We start from the raw sequence: 22,328 nt of genomic DNA, 5'->3' as shown, positions 1-22,328 counted from the left end.
TTTCTTTTTCTTTTTCCCTCTAGCCCTAGGTGTTTTGTTTTGTTTTTGAAACTGAGATAGAAGTCTCACAGGTAGGTAGCTGTCTCAAAGCACAATTAACTAATCCACCTCCGAGAGGGACACATTTTTAAACAGCTGAAAGAAGCTAAAAGGGTGGCTCCCAGACATTAGCAGTAAGCATCCTGTGTGGGCAGGGTCTCAGGGTACCCCTCAGATGCCATGCTTCAGGACCAGACCTAGGAGACCCCATCCTTGAGTTGGGGTCCTGAGTGAGGAAGAGGGAGTCATATCCGGTGTGGCCTGCGGCCCTGTGGCCTGTGGCACGGAGAATCCCCAAGGACCTGAGCTTTGAGGAGTCGTGGCCAGCCCCCCAGGCTCGGGCTGAGGGCAGCTCTTTCCCAGCCTGGCCTGTGGGCTGATGTCGTCTAATGCTGTGGTCAGGCCGCGTGGCTGGGCTCCCCAGGCGGACAGGGCCGCATAATGGACGGGTCAGACCCACTTGCTGACGGCTCCATTAAATGTGGTCGATGTTTTTTTTTTTTTTTTTTCTCTCTCTCTCTCTCTTTCTATTTTTTTTCTTTCTCTTTTTTGTTCTGTTTCCCGGTGTTTTAAGCTGAGTGTCTCTGGGCAGGCGTTCAAAGCTGCGGAGCTAATCTCAGAGGCAGGGCTGGGGGCAGGTTCGGCTGCATTAAATGGCTAAATCTAGCGCTGGGTGGGCGGGGCTCACTCGAGGAAAGAATAGCATCACTGTGGTCTTGGACGTGACTTTGTGAGCCTGGCTGCTCTCCCTGTCCTTCAGGTCACTGGAGGAAGTTGCCAGGCAGCAGTAGGGATGCTGGGGAGGGGTTCTGGTAAAGATGGGAAACACGAGGTTCTGTGCCATTGTCTTGCGACCTTTAGGAAACTGTGCATCCTCTCTGTGCATTGAATCAATCTTTCCTTCCTTCCTTCCTTCCTTCCTTCCTTCCTTCCTTCCTTCCTTCCTTCCTTCTTTCCTTCCTTCCTTCCTTCCTTCCTTCCTCCCTTTCTCCCTTCCTCCTCTTCTTGCTCCTCCTTTTCTAAATTCACTTCCTTGTGTGGAATTGGAGTGGTTTAGGGAGCTGGTCAGTCTCTATAATAAAGGAAACCCGGATGTATCTTTTTGGAGGTCTGTGATGGTTTCTGTGGCCTTAGGAGAGAATGTAGGCCAATCTACATGGTGTAAGAGGTGGAATTGGGGAGCAGATAACAGTGGGTGGCATAGCAGTCTGCTGAACCTGGGCTGGATAGGCAGGGAGTGGGAGGGAGGAGAAAGTCAGGTTTCCTTGAGCGAGATCAAGAATCCGCCTCTGATCTGTCTGAGACCCCTTCATTTCTGCTGTTAGACCCCCAGGGAAAGTAGGCAGACGGCTCTGTTGTGTGAGTAGGTGGGCAGAGGGGTTGAAGGGAGACAGAAAGGTCAGGGTCACTAGCAGTCACCTGTGGCAGGGCCTGCGGTAGTCATCTGGGCACTGCTCTGTCACCTGTCCCAGCCCAGAGCCTGCCTTGGAGGTTTGCTAGAAGCCAAGGTCAGTCTCTGCAAGGCAGGCCTGAGGGCAGATCAAGCACCCAGGACTGCAAAGGCCCTTGCAGGCAGAGTTCAAGCCTTTGATGGGGCTGCTGAGGCCCAGAGAATCTCACATCAGTGGAGCTGAGACACATTAGGTCCCCCAGACTGAGAGCCCCTGGGTTCCATGCCAGGTCTGCTCACAGCCCCCAGGGCTCATCCCCTCACTCACTGCCCACTGGGCTGCTGCAGCAGACTCAGCCCTGTGTGATGGGGACTCTTGCCCTGTCCTCTGCCGTGCCCATTACTATCCACTACTGGCTTCACCCCACAGACATTTGTTGTCTCAACGTTCTGAGGGTCACAGGTTTTCCTGGGCTAAAATCAAAATGTGGGTTGAGTGGTGTTCTTCCTAGAGGTGTGTCTGTCTGTCTGTGTCCATTCCTTTCCCAGCTTCTCTAAGTCATTGTTCTCCTAGACTCATGACCTGAGCCCTCCGTGCCTCGAGCATCTTACTTACTGATGCCTGCATCTGACTTTCTACCTTTCTTTTCCTCAGGAGCTCAGTGTGTCCCAGGGGATAACGGGTCATTCCTGCCCCATTTTGGTAGAGTTAACTGAAAGGTACCAACCAATTAAGTATTTCATAATAGTGACACAAATAAATATGCAAATATATGAAAATTGAATGTACCAGAATATGCAAATCACTTGCGCACATCTTTTCCAAAGTTAAAAGACAGGCCACCTTGGAGATCGTTATTCTGTGTAGCGAGGTGTTGGTCAGTCTGTCTGAAACCATCCGGGACACAGAAGACCTGCCTAAGCCTCACTCAGAGACAGGTTCAAAGACCGCATGTCTTCCAGCTATGAGCCGCTTGCCACAGTAGGAGAATCTGCTGCTCCTCCGGCTCTTCCAGCCTTTCCTCCTTGGTACATCAGAGATCATGGTTCCATACAGCTTGCTATGAGCATTCAGGTTCCCATGAGCAGGATGTGGACTGCAGCATCAGCCAGCTTGGCCCTTCAGTAAACATCATTTCTGCTTATATTTACCACGATGTTGAGCCACCTCCTTATCCTCCTGTTGTAGACCGAGGCTGATGCACTGAGCTCTCTGTAGAATAAAGACCAGTATATAAGAGCTGCTGCTACTAGCCTGGCCTGACGAATCTAGCACAGCGCCCCCTGGCTGTGGGGAGGTGGTAGTGCAGGTGCAGACGCCTTTCTCCTTAGGGCGTCTTTGTAAGGACCCTGGGTCTGGATCACCTTGGCCTGGATTATCTCTGTGTCAGTTCTCAAGGGACTGACTATAGGGCTTGTCCTTGAAGGGGCATGACCTCGATCTTCTGACTTTCTGGCCTTTCTCTGCCTGGCTAGAAGACACAGGTCAGTCCTCTAACCAGACCAATGACTCACGGCAATGAGCATTTGTAAGTAAAGCTGTTTGGGAAAAAAAAGTTACACTGTGGGACACAAGGTCACACAGAAAAAGGGTATACTGTGTGACACCTGCAGCTTCCATGGCGAGTGTTTTTTTTTTTTCCTTTAATCTTTAAATTTTTTTGTTTTCTTTTGGGGAGGGAGGTTGCAAAGCAGAAGGCAGACATGGGGGGAGATGAGTGGGATTGCGGTCATGATGTGAAATTCATAAAGAATCAATAAAATGTTAAACAAATAAAAAAAAGTAGAGTGACTTACATGAAAGTGATAATCTGTGCCTGATGAATGGTTTTAGCCATTGAAGAATGAGAAGGGTTACTGGCCGGTCCTCTGTCTGGCACTCAGTTAGCTTTCTTCTACAACACAGACTGATCCGCTTAGGGGTGGTGCCACCCATAGTGGGGTGGCCCCTCCCACATCAGTCACCAGTCAAGGCAATTACTCTCTCACAGAGAGGCCACAGGCCAGTCTGATCAAAGCAATTCTTCAGTTGAAGTTTCTTCTTCCCAGATGACTCTAGGCTGTGTCAAGTTGACTGTAAAAGCTCACCAGGACAGATACGTTTCCTCAATATAGACAGAACTATGTTCTTTATTATACTGGATGAGCTTAAATTCTTTTCAATTCATCTAAAAGATCAAATTTCATTAAGGTACAACTTTAGGCATTGTCAGATTATCCATTTAAAAGTATTTTAACGGCTATGGTATCTGTAGTGATGCCTCCCTCTCCCTTGACCTCTCTCACTCAACCTCAGGAAGCTCAATGAAGCTGTCCCGCATGCCATACACTAGCCAGCCTTTATACCTGCCTCCTTGGGTGCTATCTGGGAGTTGGAATAGCAGACCCCCCCCCCGGCCCCCAGATCCTGGGAAGATCCTGGTGCTCTGATTTTTTTTCCACTAACACCTGGACTGCAGAACACCCTGCACAGTGTCTCCCTTCCCTGGGAACCACTGAGTCTCCTCACTGCTTCTGGCTCTTCTCAGCTGCTGCATCTGTCACCCAAGCCACACGCCAGCACTCAGACCATCCAGGAAGCTTTACAGATGCTCGGGGGGCGGGGATACGGTGGGCACTTTTAGGAAGCTTTCCACGGGGCCTGGAGAAATGGCTCAGGGATAAGGAGTCCTCGCTGCTCCACAGAGGACCTCAGCTTGGTTCCCAGCATCCATTTCAACTGCCTGTAAGTCCAGCTTCAGTGGATCTGACACTCTTCTGGCCCTGGACCTGGCAAGGCCTCTTAATCCCTAGGAGCTCCAGTTTCCCATTTATAACAGGAGGGGAGGCAATGTTGAAGTGTCAAACAGGCACATCAAAGCAAGGCCCGGGAATGTCTTGGTTAATATTTTGTTAACTTGACAAAAAGGCCAAAGTTATCAGAGAAGAGGGAAAATCAAATGAGGAAATGTTTCAGTGAGATTTCCCATAGGCAAGTCTGGGGGTGGGGCATTGTCTTGACTAAAGGTTGACACAGGAGGGAGAGCCCATCCCTCCGTGGGACTGTCACCTTCGGGCTGCTGGCCTTGCCGTGTATAAGAAAGCAGACTGAAAACGCAAGGGGAGCAAGCCAGTGAGCAGCGTCCTCCACGGCTTCTGCTTCAGTTCTTGCTTCCGGGTTCTTGCCTCAAGCTCCCTCCATGACGTAAGCTGTAAGCTGATAAATCCTGAGCATGCTCTTTCTTACAACACCAGAGAGCGAACTCAGACCTCGGAAGAGCGTTTGTTTACTACCCATTCAGGAATTGATAGACGTACATGTATTTTTTTTAATGATTCTTTTTATTTTTCAATTTTATTTAATCTTTTTTATTCTACACTCCAGATTTTATCCCTATCCCCGTACACCCTCTGACTGTTCCACATCCCATACCTCCTCCCACATGCATAATTTAATCTGAAGTAATCATGGTAATTATTTCAATGCCTTGTTAGCGCAGTAGGTAGCTTGATACTCTTTAATTATAGTGATTGTTACTATTTGAGTGTGAAGTGTCCCCTACAGACCCATGCGTCTACATACTTGGTCCTTGGTGAGGCAGCTGCCTTGGAATGTAGACACCCCACTGTTTGGAATGCCTTGGCACACAGCACCTACCTGACAGCTGTACTCTGTCTGTCTTTCTGTCTATGCATATTATAGAGGCATATCTCTTTGGACTTCCCTGGGCTAAAAAAGTCATAGTGTGTGTAGGGCTATACTCCTCTTGGAAGCTACAGGGAAGAATATTTCCTTGTGTTGTTGAACTTCTAGAAGCTTCTTATAACCATTGGCTCATGCCCCATCTTCCTTTTTCAAAGCCAGCTGTGTAGTATCTTAAGCTGTCTGTCTGTCTGTCTGTCTGTCTGTCTGTCTGTCTGTCATATCTTCCTTTTCTACCAAGAAGACCTGCAACTACTCTGGACCTAGCTAGGTGATCCAGGGTGCCCCCCACATCTCAGGGTCACCTGATGGCTGGCCTTAGTCCCTCTCCCTGCTCCTCCCCCACAGCCTTCACCCTTTCCCTGCTCCTAGGTTCTGGGGATTAGGTCATGTGCCTCTTTGAAGGTGACAATGGCTTCCTTCTGTCTATCACACTAGAACATCAAAGCCACCGAGGCCTACCCATTCCCATTGCTCAAAACAAAAGCAAACAACAGCAACAACAACAACAACAAACCCCTGACTCTTTGAGTGTTTTACACTCATTTCCTTTATTTTCTTTTTCTTGAGAGGTTTGGGGGTTTCGAGATGGGGTTTCTCTGTATAGCCCTGGCTGTCCTGGAACTGTCTGTGTACACTAGGCTGGCTTTGAACTCAGAGATCTACCTGCCTCTGCCTCCAGAGTACTGAGATTAAAGGCGTGAGCCACTTGCTACACCGGTTTTTTAAACTGTAACTGCACTCTTGTCTCCCACATGCCATTAACAGGTGGGGTGAAGAGGTGAGGGCCCAGCTGGAGGAAGAAGCATGGCCACTCTTTGTCATGAATGTCTGTCCCACACCTGGGATGGCTTAGGCCCTGTCGTAAAGGGAGCACAAGAGCAACGCATCGGCCCACTGTTCTATTTCCCACTACGAGATCTTCTTGCAGAATAGTTTAATATTCACAAGAAATTGCAGGAACATATAATATAGTGTAGACACCCAGCTTTTGCAAGCACTTTGAGGGTGGCTCTAGTCCTAAGTCACAACCCATGTAGACAGAATGGCCATCACAAGATAAAGACCTTAATCGCAGAGTGACAAGAGAAGACTGGCCCTTGGAGGCCCCACAGTGGAGAAGATGGCTCAGAGCCAGGGGTGAGGCCCCGGGGGAGGTGAAGGGAGCGCGAAGGTACTGGAGGTTATGACACACTGGGAGGTGGCCATGTCCACAGGTGGCAGGGTGAAGGTCACCTTGGCGGCGTATTCTCCGCTGCACCTGAACAGGTAGGCCACAGGGACCAGCAAGGACCTTAACTCTCTCAGATTAATCCTGCTAAGTCGCAGCGATATTGATATGCTATTATTTTCCATCTTTATTCCTCCCCCGGCGAGGAGTGAACGACTCCCCCCAGGCCATTCATAATTGAAAACTGCTTTTAAGGCCTTTACGAGTTGAATACTAAATTTCTCGAGGTGCCTGCTTTATTGGGTCTCCAGTCACCGATGATACATTTGCTCCCTAATGTTCTTTAAGGAAAGGGGTTCCAGCAGGGGTGATGGATGGGATGTTCTGAGTCAATGCTCATTAGTCATCCAGTGGCTGCCCCACTGGGGACCAGCTCTCTTCAGTACAGAGCAAGGCCTGTTAGCGGACATTTGCCTTTGATGACAGCTTAGGATTCATTCAGGGTCTCGGGAGATTTCTTTTTATTCTTTGCTTGCGAATGTGTGTATGGCATCGATGCATGATTACTTGGGTGGGAGTACACATGTGTGCACATGTACATGAAAGCCATGACATCATGGAGTCTTTCTTGAATGCTCACCACCTTATTGTATATTGCGGAAGAGTCTCTCACGTGGACTCAGGGATTGCCGATATGGCTGGTCTTGCTAGCTTGCTCAGGGCATCCCTTGTCTCTGTACCCCACATGCTGGGATTTACAGGTGGGGACAATGAACCTGGCATTTACAAGGGCAGTGCCCACACCTGTCCAGCAAGCCCCTGGCCTGCTGAGCCAGCTCCCTGGGCTTCCAACAGATTGTTTTAATCTGCCAATGTGTGCCAGGCTCGGGCCGGACACAGAAATGGCTTAGACCCAGACACTGCCATTGAGGAGTTCCCAGACAGAACACACACACACACACACACACACACACACACACACACACACACACACAGTGGAGTGACCGCGGTTAGCACTGAACCTGTGTCTGGGGTTGAGGGGAATGGAAGTGGGGAAGGTTGCTTGTTCCTGGGTGCTGGCTATCAGGAAGGCTCCCTTTGAAAGGTGACATCTTAGAGGTGAGAGGTAAGTATGTGGGGTGAATGAAAGACCCCAAGGTGCTCCTGTGAGAGCTCAAGGGCAAACAAAGACTGGCAACAAAAGGACTTCCACCTGCCTGGAACAAAAGGACTTCTCCATTTGACTTCCTAGATGACTCCCCCTGGTGGCTTTTGGGGTGACCAGAGCTACAAGCCCATCAACCTGAGGCTCACAGTGTCAGAAATGGCACCCCACAGGACAGGGTGGGTCCTCAGGACACAGTCCACACAGCTTTCAGGGGTTCTGATATGCAACTGAGGCTCAGAAAGAGCCAAGCTAAGTCTGTAGAGCTGGGCTGAGCCCCTGGACGGCATCCTTACAGCTGAGGCTCATCTTTGGGTTTGACCTTGGCTCTTAGCTTATCATGAGATGAGAACCCTCATCCAAGACATGAAATGTGAAGACCCACCAAGGTTATGAATGCCAGAGAAAGAAGTCTGGCATCAGGTCACACACAGGCAGTTAAGGACAGATGGATGACGGAGGGAACAGTTTCCAAGCATCACTGTCTCTCTGTACCATCTCTGACCAGGAAGTAGTTCACCAGGTCACCCTGGCTTTGTGCCTGGCTTTGTGTAAGACGTGAAGAGGGAGTGACTTGCTTAAAGTCCCAAATGCGGGACTCGGCATTTGAACCATTATTTTGTTATAAATTTCAAAGCTGATGAGCACCGTTATTCTCCTGAGTACACTTTTGTGAGCCTTGGAGAGAAAGACTTTTGCAGTCCTTGGTTTAAGAGAACTGTCCCCCCACCTCCCGCAGCCCCATGGTGCCCACATGGTCTCAGGATTGTGACTCAATTCAGGGACCCTGGTAGCTAACGACAAGAGGCTAAAACCTGTGTCAAGTTGTAAGGTAACTAGACAACCCTGGTGCTGTTCTGCCCAGAGGAGACCGTTGTTTTATCTCTGTTCAAAGATCTGGGGGTCAGTGTGTAGCTAGGAAGAAGGCTACCAAAATGGGCCAAAGAGGGCAGGGTTTGTGTCCCAACTCTTTCTTCTGTCCCTCTTGGGCAGGCCTCTCTTCAAGGCCTGTCAAGGACGAAGGGGCTTTGGAATGGTGGGAGGGTAGGACAGCCAGTTATCTGATCCTTGAAGCTGGCTGCCAGCCACACACTTGAGCCAGGGGCTTGGGATTCCAGTTTCTCTAAAGAGTGCTACCGTCCCCAATCCCCACCCTACTGCCAAGTGTCTGCGTTCTCTCTCTCTCTCTCTCTCTCTCTCTCTCTCTCTCTCTCTCTCTCTCTCTCTCTCTCTCTCTGCCTGGTAGTCAGTGTTGAATGGCACAGACCCCCAGTGGTGGTGACCACCAGCTCTCTTCTCTGGCCGGTTGCCTTAACTCAGTGGACTTCTCCTCAACAGCTGATGGACTAGAGAGTAAATGGAAGTATCCGGAAGTGGCACTTATGGGCAGATTAGAGGGAGGTGGGATGGGGTCTCACAGCTTTTACTGTGGATGACCCGACATGCAACTGAAGCTGTGCTGCCTGCCTAGAAGGAGCCTGCCATGTGTGAAGGAAAGAGACATGAAGATGTCCTCCACACCAGTCTCTGGTTTGGTGGGGAATGTGGAAATACTGCAGGAGGAAATGGAGGCGTTGGCTGTCATTTCTTACAGCTGGTGTAAGGAAAGGAAGACAAAATTAGATCAGTGTTTAAGACTGTTCTGGGAGCCCAAAAACTCGGAACCCATGAGAAGAATCAGACAGGGAGGAGGAAGAGGGTAGAAGAGGCAGAAGACAGTTCTCAAGCCCGTCCCACCTGTAATCCAGAGGAACGAAATGTTCATGACACCAGGAAGGCAGACGTTTCCCAATGGCTCAAGGCAGGAAGCACAACATCAGGCATGCTCGCCTTCTGGACTACTTATGCTGGGGAAAGGGTTTTCTTCATTTATTATTATTGTTATTATTATTATTTGAAATTGCATGTCACTATGTAGCCCTGGCTGTCCTGGAAATCACTATGTAGACCAGGCTGGCCTTGAACTCAACAGAGATACCTGCCTCTGCCTCCCAAGTGCTGCAATGAAAGGCGTGTGCCATTGTGCCTGGCTTTAATTCCTTCTTTAAAAACGTCACACGAACTGGTGAATCCCAGGACCAACAGGCACTTTCTCAGAGCTGACAGTGACAGGCCTTGGGAGATCCCCCTCACGTGCAGCAAACTGGTGTCATTGTAATTAATGCTAGTCATTGATGCCTTACAGATCTGTGAAAGCGCCTGGAAGAACAGGTTTTTTGTTTTTAATTTGTTCGTTTGCTTGCTACAGAGTTAAACAAAAGTGCACTGGAGGGATGAGAAAAGGCACCCCGAGAGTCATAAGATTTTCAAAGAATATAGCATTGCTTAGAGATGGGATCCCTCCCTCTTTGTGAACTATTGCCTAGGGAGGTGTAGCGGTGAATTAGTTAAACCACTTTGGCTCACACACTGCGCCCACCAAGAGCTCCCTGGATTCACGAATCACTCACACACACACACACACACACACACACACACACACACACCAGCTAATTTTGATATGCCTTGATTAGCTCAATGGCTGGGCTGGGCACGTCTAATCCTCCCCTCTCGAGGCTGGCATGCATATTCCCCTCCAACTTTCATGAGTCTACTTGCTATTTCAACATTTCATCTCTGCTACCTGAGACCCAATGGGGGAGTGGCCCCTAGGACCACTTTCCCAAATTCCTTCACGGCTGATTGCTTTCTTCAGCTCTTGTATCTAATCCCTCTGTTTTCCTGTCCAGGTAATTCTCCTCCTCCCTCCCTCCTTTGCAATCTAAAAGTCCCGCCTTTCTCATCCTGCCCAGCCATTGGCTGCTGACAACTTTATTTCCCAATCAGAGCCAACTGGGGGCAGGCTTCCTTTAGTGTCTGAACGCACAGGTTCCCGTTGGGTTCTGGGAATTAAGGCATTAGAACCAACCCCCAATAGGGAGGTCCCTGCCACACTAATCATAAAGCCTATTGCCGCTGCTGTGCATAATAAACCAGTATCAGATGGCTAAGTCCATGTGCTGAAGACACCGTATGCTTTGGTTAAAAACATGAAGAAGTCAAACTGAGTTGAGACCGACGCTCCCTCCCTGTTGGCTGACTTGCATTGCTTCAGGAGGTTCTATGCAGGCTGCTGGGACAGAATTGTTACCAACATGTTGTAGACCTTGCATATCATACTACCAACATGCCAGGCAAGATGTGCTGCTGGTGTAGTAGTGGCCTAATTGCTATGGGCACAACCAATTGCCAGATGGATTTGAGGCCCACTCTACAAATAGGAACTCACGGTTGGTACTCTAGGCCAGGATAAGAAACCTGTTGCTAAGGAGGTCAGAGGCCCCAATGAAGAGGTCATGGCTACTGTTAACCAGATGTGATGGGCCCATCAAATGGCTCTGTAAATACTTGTGGTTTTGCCCATAGATTGTTAGCACTGTTAGTACACTTGGCTGGTCACCAAGGGGGAACTTCTTTCTTCACAGTGAGCAGTGGTTACTGTGAAGACTCATAACCAGGCAGGCTGGTTAGGAATCAATGACTGTCATTGTGGCTCAGCCGTAAATGGAAGAAAATAATTGCACAGATATCTCTATCACTTCAGCCCCATCCCCGCAAGGCTCAGGGAACAACACAGGAACAGGGGAAGAGAGAGTTTAGGAGCCAGAGGACGAGGCAGAGTGGTGTTTGTGTTTGTGTGTGTGTGTGTGTGTGTGTGTGTGTGTGTATCTGTGTGTGTTTCTCTGTCTCTGTCGCTGTCTCTGTCTCTCTCTGTCTCTCCGTCTCTCTCTGTCTCTCTCTGTCTCTGTGTGTGTTTATCTCCCCTGGAGGAAAAAGAGAAAAGAGAGGATCATATGATTTAGGAAAGTCATACAACTTCAAGGCTTAGGAAACATAACATTTCGTAAACATATGAGCTTTGCCCCAAGATTACATACACGTGACTCATTGCTGGGGCTGCCTGCGAGTTGTACCAGGAGCTTTAAGGGATGGAGTTTTTGTGAGTCTTCACCGTAAAAAGTAGGTTTTTCAGAGACACAGTCGCCTTTAGTCGCCAGTGTTCCTGAGAGCAAGTGCCTGCTTCTGCTTCTGCGAGGAGTCCCAGGGAGCTCATTTGTTCATTTGTTCATCACTCAGGGTTCTCCAGGGGGACAGAACTGACAGAATGGATCCCTCCCTGCCTCCCTCCCTCCTCTCTATCTGTATGATTCATTAGAATGGCTTACAGCTGCTGGTCCAGCTAGTCCAACAATGGCTGCCTACCAACAGAAGGTCCAGGAATCCAGTCGTTGTTCAGTTCATGAGACTGATGTCTCAGTTGGTCTTCAGTGTCTGCCTGAATCCCAAAAGAAATAAACAGGCTGTAATGCCACTGAAGGAATGGGCTTGCTAGCAAGAACAGGCAGGCCAAAGGAGAGCCAGCATCCTTCTCCCGTGTCCTTTACATAGATTGCCAGCAGAAAGTGCAGCCCAGATTGGAGGTAGATCTTGACACCCCAGAAGCCTGGATTAATGGGTCTTCCCACTTCAAATGATTTAATTAAGAAAGAACTCCCTCACAGGAGCCCCAGTCGCCTGCGCGTTCTGGTTTCTCCCAGATGTGGTCAGGTTGACAGCCAAGATAGCCATCACGCTCGTCAGGGTAGACTTGGGTGGAGTTGTTTGTGTCTTTTCCTGTTGTCAGTGTCCCACCTAGTGTGAGTTTGTTCACGTTTCCCCGGCAAACCTCACACAGCACAAGGCTTTTGACTGGGTGGGTAGCAGCAGAGCAGATGAACTTGGCCTTTAAAGCCCCTGCTTTGCCACTTGACCTGGAGGTGAGAGTAAACCTGGGACCTCATTCTCCTGGGCCTCTCTTTTCTCATCTGTGAAGTGGGACCAGTGGGACCTCTCCCCTCGGGTTTGAGAGCGCAGGACAAGGCATGCACGAAGGGTCTCGGCATGCAGTCCCCGGCCACAGCACATTTCCTTCAGTATGAGGCTAGGGTCAGGCGGGTGGGTGAGACATTGGGGTTTCAGGGACTCCTGGAGCTCTTCCCATAGGGGGTTGAGGGGACTCGCACTGGGCAGGGCCCCGTCATCTCTGCAGTCCGGCTCTTCAGCTCTTTAATTGCCTCTACACACCTTCTGTCTTAGGCGGCAGCTTTAGGGCCTCAGTTTCTCCATCTGAGATATGAGCGGATTCGTTTCTCATGAAAGTGCGTGAGCAACTAGGGAAATACTTGATCCATGGAGCAAAGATAAGCCAGGTGCGTGTGGGTGAGCAGTGAGCTAGCTTTGTGCCTCTGCTTGGAAAGTCACCAGTCGGCAGACTCAGCTCTGAAGAAATGTGGCCCGTCTGGAAACAGCAGTGTTAGCTATGTATCTCCTTGCTGCAAGGAGACGCCTGGCAGAAGCAACTATGAAAGAGAGGGTTTATTTGAGCTCACTGTCTTTCAGGTTGGGGCCGGCGCGGTAGCTAGAGTTTGAGGCGGCCAGTCACATTTACCCTCAGTGCAGAGGCAGGGAACTATAAATGAAGATGCTCAGCACGCTTTCCCCTCTTTATTCAGTCTGGGACTCCAGCTGGTGAAAGGATGCCACTCACAACTAGGGCGGGCCTTTGCATCTCCAGCACCCTCATCTCAATACTCCCTCCGAGGCACGCCCAGCGGCTGGCCTCCTAGGTAACTCTAGATTCTGTCAAGTAGGAAATGGTTAGCATCGCATCTCCACCGCTTGGCAGCTTCACCCCCAAACACATTGTTCTAAAACCATCCTGGCCTCCTCTTGTCCCCAGAGACTCATGGCCATCTTCTAATGCAAAATGCATCGAGCCTTAACGTCCAAAGTCTCCATAGCCTTTAATGATTCCGGCACAGTTTGAAAGTCTCAAGTGCAGCCTGGCTCTTTCAGGGTGACATCACACATGCCTTTGTGGTTTTTGCTGGTCCGTGGTGAGGCCATTTGTAATCAGCCGGTTAGCTCCAAGCTCCTTCACAATCTGGCAGGAATTCACAAAGGCAAATTCCATTGGGCAAACTGGTTTATCTGGGAACTTCCGGTCACCGCACCATCGCTGTTGCCCTTTTGGTGAATGCAAGCTAATGTGAGAACACAGGATCACTGTATAAAAGAGCGATCTGGGCATCTAGGCAGAGAGAACACGTCATTAGTAACTCTTCCTAGACTAGAGTACAACACAGATACATATGCACATGTGTATTTTCCACCACCAAAACATGAGCTGTCTTAGGTTTATTCTGTTGCTGTGGTGTAGTGCTCTAACCAAAAATAACTTCCAGAAGGGTGGATGTCTTGGTCACTGCTCTGTTGCTGTAAGGGGACACCAGGACTAAGACAGCATACAGTAGAAAACATTTAATTGGGTGCTGTCTTACAGTTTCAGAGGGCAGCCCATCATCAGCATGGCAGGAAGTCTGGTAGAAGGCAGACCATCAGGCATGGAGCTCAGAGCTTTAACATCTTGATCCATGGACAGCAGGCAGAGAGAGGGACACTGGACCAAGAATGGTTTTTTGAAATCTCAAAGCCCACCTCCAGCGATACACCTTCTCAAAGAGGCCACACCAACTCCACCAAGACCACACCTCCCCAATAGTCCACTAACTGGGAACCAAGCATTTGAATATATCAGCCCATGGGGATCATTTTCATTCAAACCACCACAGAAGGGTTTTTTTTTACCTTACACTTCCAGGTCACAGTTCATCGTTGCAGGAAATCAATGTAAAAACTGGAGCAGGAGCTGAAGCAGAAACCACAGAGGAACACTGCTTACCTGTTTGTTCTCTGACTAGTTAGTTCTCTTACAGATGCATGCTTAACTAGTTTTCTTATGTAGACCAGGATCATCTGGGCAGGGAATGGTACCACCCACAGTGGGCTGGGACTTCATATATATATTAATTAACAGTCAAGATAAACCCCCACAGAGATGCCCAAACTCAGATGACTCTAGGCTGGGTCAAGTTGACAGTCAAGGTGAACACAAACACACACACACACACACACACACACACACACACACACACACACACACATCCAAAGAGCAAAGTCTTTTCTGAGATGCATGTAGCTCTTAATTGTGATCCTCTAAAACATCAAAAAACAAATTGCCAACAACTCCCACCTTTGGATGGTCCAGAGTGAACATCCTCATTATGTGAGGCAGGAGGGTGGGGACCTAGCAAGGATTGATTTGACCAAAGCAGACAGAAACCCAGCAAAGGGAACACCAAGTCCTAGAATCCATGTCCAGCATTTGGAGCTTGGGATGAAATCATCTGGGCTCCAAAGGACTCCCCTAGCCCCAGCTCTCCAGCCTGCTGCCCGCAGCACATAGAGCCTTTCTCAGGCTGGCTGCCTTCAATGCAGGCAGCTTTCCTTGGTAGCTATCCCGTGGTCCTGGCATCTCCAGAGTCCTGGCATCCAGCATCTCCAGTCTAGGGATTCCGCTGATTTTAGGCTTCACCTTTACACCAGCCCAACATGGGAGGAGTCAGCATAGGATCCTGCTCTTGTGAACTCTAAGGAGACTTGATAAGTAGAGATAGGCTGCAAAAGCCTGACTGCGGCCCTGTGGTGACTTGAATATGCTTAGGCCAGGGAGTGGCACTATTAGGAGGTGTGGTCTTATTGGAGTAGGTGTGGTGTTGTTGGAGGATGTGTGCCACGGTGGGGGCGGGCTTTGAGACCCTCCTCCTAGCTTCCTGGAAGTCAGTCTTCTAGTGGCCTTCAGAAGAAGATGTAGAACTCTCAGCTCCTTCTCCAGCCTCTTGTCTGCCTGGATGCTGCCTTGCTCCTGCCTTGATGATAACGGACTGAACTTCTGAGCCTGTAAGCCAGCCCCAATTAGATGTTGTTCTTAGAGGAGTTGCCTTGCTCATGGTGTCTGTTTACAGCAGTAACACCCTAACTAAGACAGGCCCCATATAGACGATTTCCCCCTACAGAAATGCCCTGGGGACAGTCAGTCAGCTGATGGCCCCTGACGTGAACAACCGCTTATTCATCACAGTGTCTCCTTCTGGCTTTAAGGACAGTACCCCCAATGTGTGTCCTTCTACCCCTGCACAGATGAGCCCTGGCTTCTAACCATGTCAGCCTAATACCAAGGCTGACAACTGGCTACCAGCTGCTGCCTTGGCTGCAGAAGCAACAGACATCATCATGCACATATCTGAACACTGCCAAGTTCATGATCAGGGTGCTCAGCCAATTCAGTGGTTGGGGAGAACGTCCCTTTTGGCTCATGGCCAGCCACCTTCTCCGTGTGGCCCTCCATGGTGGCAAGGACATAATGTCTCACCTTCCTTTTCTTTTTTTTTTTAAAATGTTTCTTTTTTTTTTTAAAGATTTATTTATTTATTATATGTAAGTACACTGTAGCTGTCTTCAGACACTCCAGAAGAGGGCGCCAGATCTCATTGCAGATGGTTGTGAGCCACCATGTGGTTGCTGGGATTTGAACTCTGGACCTTTGGAAGAGCAGTCGGGTGCTCTTACCCACTGAGCCATCTCACCAGCCCTCACCTTCCTTTTCTTATGAAGGCATCAATATCACCACAAGAACCACTCTGGCCCTAAACATCCTAGGGATTCCATCACAATACACTGTCCTCTTGGGAGTTAGGGCTTTGTCATAGGAATTTGGGGCCATGACTGTTATACCTCAGTATCTGTTGGATGGCTGAGGGCTGAACGGGGAGTCTGGGAGCTGAGAGGACCCCGAGGGCTTTATTTTAGAATCTAGTCATCTATGAGGGCTGACGCTGGGTCTCTCTGGGGCCCAGGCACTGCATGGAACATGTAGATATTTGAGGTGTACTTGTTTCATAGAAGGAGGAAGCCAGCACATGTCTGTCCAGTGAAGAAGCAGGCTGGGCATGAGCCAGGGTGTGTCTGACATCACCGGATTGCCTGCCTGGTTGGGCTTCTCCTTCGCTAAGCCTTTGTCCTCTCATTTGGATAGTTATTTATGAAGTTCCAACTGTATGCCAAGGAGCATCCCAACACAGGGGACAGCAGTGAACATTCCAAGGACAAGATGACAATAGACACAATGATTAAAATACGATGTCAGGAGATGAAAGATGCCACTGAGAACAACAGAGAGCAGGAAGGGAGGAGACGAGAAGCTGGAGTTCCCTTGGACCCCCATCTGCCCCAGGCACCTCTGGGAAGGCTATATTTGAGTAGAGCCTGAAGGAAGACATGGAGGCACATCTTCATGACAGGGAAGTACCCTGTCATAGCCTCTCTTCAAGAGACGGAACCTCACTGTAGACTGGACCTGGTAAGTCAATTTAAACTGAGGCCTAAGCCTTCTGGGTGGGCTTCATGGCTGTACAGCAAGGCCTAGTGAGCAGCCCCAGATCCCTGCTTCAGGGAGAGCCAGCTGCAGGCCAGGAAGAGCCGCGGACAGGTTTATAGTGAGGCTCTCACTTCCTCCTCCAGTGCGATGGAGGGTGCTCTCATCAACAGCCCTGAAGATACCTGGGAAGGGAGTTCTGAAACCCAGAGCCTGGACCTCTAGGGCCTACATCTGACCGTAGCATGGATGGGGGCTGAGTTAGCACCAGCATGTCTGAGGTCTCCACCTGCTGAGCCTGGGTAAGGATAGGGTGTAGTTAATTATTATTAATATGCATTAATTGAATGCATTAATGGGCTTCACTGTGACATTTCCACTCATGCATATATTATGCTTTGACTGCACGGAGTGTTGGAGTAAGCCACTAAACGACAGGGTGATTTGTGAGGTAGCAGTGACTATACATACAGAAGGGGAGGGGCCTACTACACGGGTGGGGGGGTGGGGCGTGACCCAGCTGTGGCTCAACAGGTACAGCTCTGGTGCCAATGGCCACCTGTGGCCCCTCCCTCACGGGGAGAGTGCAGCACCCTGCTAAGGATGGGCTCTGAGGAGGAATCCCATGACTGGGCAGAGAAGGCTCAGTGGTTCTGGGTCTTACACAGCTACACCACCAGCCCTGGCCAGTCTGACATGGGGGAGGTTACTCCATGAAGCAAGCATGCAGGATGTAGCCATGAACCCCGATTTCTGATGCTTGCCAAGGAAGAGTCTAGAATCCTCATTTCACCTGCCTTCCTGTGGTTTGTAACTCGGAAGGCCACCATTTCCCCTGGCACTCGGCCTCTGCCTCAGAATCATAGAGTCCTTCGAACCCACGCCAGGGTCCCTCTTCTTTCTCCGGTCTCCTCCTTTTCTTTTCTTCAACGCCAGAGTTAGACTTGCCTGTCTGTCACTGGGGCATCTCTCTGTCCTGACCTGGCTTCTGTCACACAAATGTCTTCTCTCGTGACCCTCCACTTCTGTACGAAGAAATGCTGGCTTCTAACCACCTAGCCTAGCACTGAACAACGATTGCAACTTCAGGCAACTGCCTCCCATCTGTCTTAGCCTGCTTCGGCCATGGGAACCCAGGCAATCTCCTCTTACACATCTAGAGTCTGCAAAGCCCAGAGCCAGGAAGGGGATGAGTCCCAGATGCAAAGGATGAGGAAGCTCCAACCTACTGCACTGGTGCCAGGCACAAGGAAAGCACGTGCAAAGGTCCAGTGGTGTGCAAGGGCTGCCACTCACATGCGCTGTGTTGGGCTGTGTACCTGTCTGTCTCTGGTATGTCACCCAGTCATCAACCTGATGCCTAGTACGTGCTCAGTAAAATATTCTAGATGTAAAGAAGGGAGGATGGGGGGAATAGGAATAATAGAAAAACAAAGGAAAATGGAGGGAGGAAGCAGGGGAGGATGAGAGGGAGGATCAAGAGGGAGGACTGAGAGGGAGGATGGAGAGCTGTGAGATGCAGGAAGGGTAAGGAAGGAAGAACAGGTAGAGAGTCGGAGGGATGGAGAAGAGGTTGGAGGCCTGAGAAGACAGGCGAGAACGGAGCTGGAAGGATGTCTGAGAGGCAGTGAACGAAGCCCCCCCAGCCTTGTGTACCAGACAGGAGCAGCAACCTGCTGAGTCCCGAGGGCTCGGCTCAGTTAACTAGGCCCCTGTTTTACTGCCGCCCTGTTTTGCAGCAGAGGCAATTAGAGGTAACGGGGCTGTAAGCCTCTCCCCGGGCAGCCCCACCTGCCCTGTCCTGTCCCATTAACTTCCAATTCAACAGCCATCCCCGACCTGCAATGTATAATGAAAGACATTCGAAATCTATCCAAATGGCATGAGTATTGATTTATTAATGCCGGGGAATGTTGCTCTAATTGAATTGAGATCCAGGAAGTAAGTTAATGTAGCTGACGATGCTACAGGAATTGAATTACCCCAGGGCCTGGAATTATTACCTTTTCGCTCGCTTTGTTGTCAGTGGGATAAATAACAAATCAATCGACAATTCACCCTGGTGGCAAAAAAAAAAAAGAATAAAAAAACATAAATAGAAATAAGAAAGAAAATGTGCTCAGAGCCTATGTGTATGCTGGAGTAGGCAGAGGATGGGTGGGTGGGGGTGGCTTCCTGGAGGAGGAATGAGAAGAAGGGGAGGGTTGTGACCCAGCTGAGGACCCTTCCTTGGTCCGTTCTTCTGGCCACTGTCTCTAGTCTGGGCCAGAGTCCTTCTGTCACACAAGCAGCAGACACAATGCTGGCCATGGCAGCACACAGCAAGCTGCTCCTGTGGACTGTGACTCAGAGACAGCCTGGCCCCAAGTCACACAGCGGTGGTCCCCACTGCCTCCCTAGCCTCTGCCCTATTGGGTGCAAAGGTCCTCCTAAAGCGGGCTCTCTTCTCCCTTCTTTTTTGGCTTCTCAACTCTGAGGGTCTACAGTGTCCAGGACCTTCCACTGGACGGAGGCCCCGTCTACCTAATGAAGGCCTAATGCTCTCTCCTTGCCTGGTCACTGAGAGATTTGTGAAATGGTTCTGGAAACTTCTCAGAGGAGGAAAGCGACGTTATGAGGAATAATTACAGGCAAGGCAACTCTAGACTTCAGCCAGTGCCTTGTTCAGAGTCCTCCTTCTCTTCCTCCCCTGCCCTGCCAGCCTCCCAGGGACTCCCAGCCTCTCTATCACAGGGACAGCTCTTGGGAACACAGGCTCACTTGGCCACTACACCAGCTCAGTTCCTTGTTGGTTTTATGCCCTCAGGGTACTGGACCTCATCCCTGAGCCTCCTTAGGCCTGGTAGCTCCAGTGTGCTTCACAGGACATTGAGAGCCAGAGGCTGGCAAGAGCCCTCTAGGACCCTAGACATTGGCCACCTCAGCTGCTGGCCGTCCAAGCTGGTATCTGTGAAGCCGCTGGGCTGGCCTTGTTCTGGTCAAGGAAAAGAAAGCCTGAGTTAATTAAATCAACAGCTCACACTGCAGGTTACCCACAAAAGTGAACTTTAGTGCCCCTCAAACCACTGACCAAAGGAGGGCTGGGAAGAAAGAGAAACCACAGTGGAAGTGAAATGGAAAAGAAACCAGCCGCTCTGCCTCGCTTCGGCGGCCACAGGTATCAGAATATTAATTGGTCTTTGACTCGATTTGGCCGTGGGAGTCAGAGCAGGCTGTGGCTTCAGGGAGCCCGACAGCACCATGGGGCGGGCGCAAAGCATGTCGGGAGTGAAGGAGGCTAGGAGGAGGCAGGCAGGGGTGGGGCCTTGTGGGCGAGGGGGGACCCAACGCTCTGCTGTTGCCTAGTGGATCCTTGTATGAGAGGCAGCAGGGAGTGGGTGTAGGGGAGCGTGGAGCTAGGAGTGTGCATCCTTGTGGGGGTGAAGAAGCTGTGAGTGCTCGGGAGTGTAGGGTATCAGTCGCCATGTGCTGGCTACTGGAGACTCTCCCTGCCTGTCTTAGTGGCACTTGAGAGCTTCATGGACAGGGTCTCACCAGGTCGTTGGGACATGACTTGCCAAGGTGACAGCAACGTGACAAAGATAGCATTGGCTTATATTAAGAACTAACCTGTCAACACTTGGGAGGCAGAGGCAGGCAGATTTCTGAGTTCGAGGCCAGCCTGGCCTACAAAGTGAGTTCCAGGACAGCCAGGGCTACACAGAAAAACTCTGTCTCGAAAAACCAAAAAAAAAAAAAACAAAAACAAAAAACAAAAAAAAACCTAACCTGTAGGGCTGGAGAGATGGCTCAGTGGTTAAAGGTACTGAGTGCTCTTCCAGAGGTCCTGAGTTCAATTCCCAGCAATCACATGGTGGCTCACAACCATCTGTAATGGATCTGACACCCTCTTCTGGTGTGTCTGAAGACATTATACTCATCATATAGAAACTAAATAAAATCTTAAGAAAGAAAGAAAGAAAGAAAGAAAGAAAGAAAGAAAGAAAGAAAGAGGGGAAAGAAGGAAGGAAGAAAGAAACAAAGAAAAAAAAAAAAAGAACGAACCTGTAGACTCCTAGTACCCAGCACAGAGGGTGTCTTCAAGGCATTGGAGGTTGAATGTGTGCTTTGGACAGGTGCTGATCAGGACAGCCCCTCTCCTCTTCTCTCTTACTCTGTGACTTCTCTCTCGGGGGTGGGGGGAGACTAATCTGCAGGAGCCTGGCTAGAGGGAGGGGTCCAAGGGGCTTACTTCGTGCTGTGGCTAACGACCATTTCTTTCTTTTACTAGTGGTTGAGGGAACAGACTGTGCTCAGCCCTTCTGCACGTTCCCTGGATGCAAAGGGGACATCAGGATGTAGCTGTGGAGGGTGGAGTTGGGGTGGGCAGCAGGAGCTTATGGATCTTAACAAGTGGAGGAATCTGTGTGTCTGTGTGTGTGTGTGTGTGTGTGTGTGTGTGTCTGTGTCTGTGTGTCTGTGTTTCTGTGTGTGTGTGGTTTGCAGCCATGTCCCACACCCTGGCAGAGACCATACCAAGGCAAACCTGATGGGTTTACCAGGCCTCGTCACTGTGGGCAAGATGGGCTCTTAGGTCATCTAATCTGTCTTTCTGTTCACAGAGGAAGCAACTAAGGCAGAGAGAGGGGAAGGGACTTGCTCGAGGTAACACAGAAGAAAAGAGCCCGGGATTCCAGGTGTCTGGATCTAGGCATCTTCCCTGAAGATTCTATGTCTTTAGCAGTCACATACAAGCTGCAGACTGACCACGGACGCTGCCTTTCACATTGGGAGAAAGAGAAAGCCCTGCAAATTGGCCACTGTGGGAGGCTGTGCTACATAGCCCTCATAGGCTTATCTATTTGAATGCTTAGTCACCAGGGAGTGGCACTACTTGAGAAGGATTAGAAGGATTAGGAGGCGTGGCCTTGTTGAAGTAGGTGTGTCCTCATTGGAGAAAATGTATCACTGGGGGCGGGCTTTTAAGGTTCCAAAAGCCAGGCCCAGTCTCTCTTTGCCTGTGGGTCAGGATGTGGCTCCCAGCTCTGTCTCCAGTGCCACATCTGCCTGTGTGCTGCCATGCTCCCCACCAGGATGATAATGGGCTAAACCTCTGAAACTAAGCCAGCCCCCAAGGAAATGCTTTCCTTTCTAAGAGTTGCCTTGGTCCTGGTGTCTCTTCACTGCAGCCGAACAGTGACTAAGACAGTGTTCCTGCTTGCCCAAGCGGGGCTGAGAGTCTGAGCATTCACGCGATGTTTGGCAACTGTTGAATGGTGACAAAGTTCGAGACGTTTAAAACCATGCTGACACGCAGAGCAAACGGTAGGCTGCACTCGGCGATGCTCGGGCACGGTGGGTAGGATATGGGAGGAAGTGAGAACTCAGAGTGGGTTTGGGCCTTGAGACAAGCTGGTGACTAATGGTGATCTTTATTCCTTCATTTCTTCACCCCTTTCTCAGGCCAGCACAGTGGTGACTGTCCTTGTCATTTCCATCCTGGCTGACTTCCTCAACATCCCCCAGACCAGCCTAGGGATCATATGGTTTTCTAGAGAATGCAGACACTAACTAGGCCCCCAGCCTCTTCCTAGACAAGCATCCAAGGTT

The sequence above is a fragment of the Mus caroli genome, unplaced genomic scaffold, assembly GCF_978045245.1.
Source record: "Mus caroli unplaced genomic scaffold, Mus_caroli_1 scaffold_6, whole genome shotgun sequence".
NCBI lineage: Eukaryota > Metazoa > Chordata > Mammalia > Rodentia > Muridae > Mus > Mus caroli.
Note: the sequence above shows the minus strand (reverse complement) of the source record.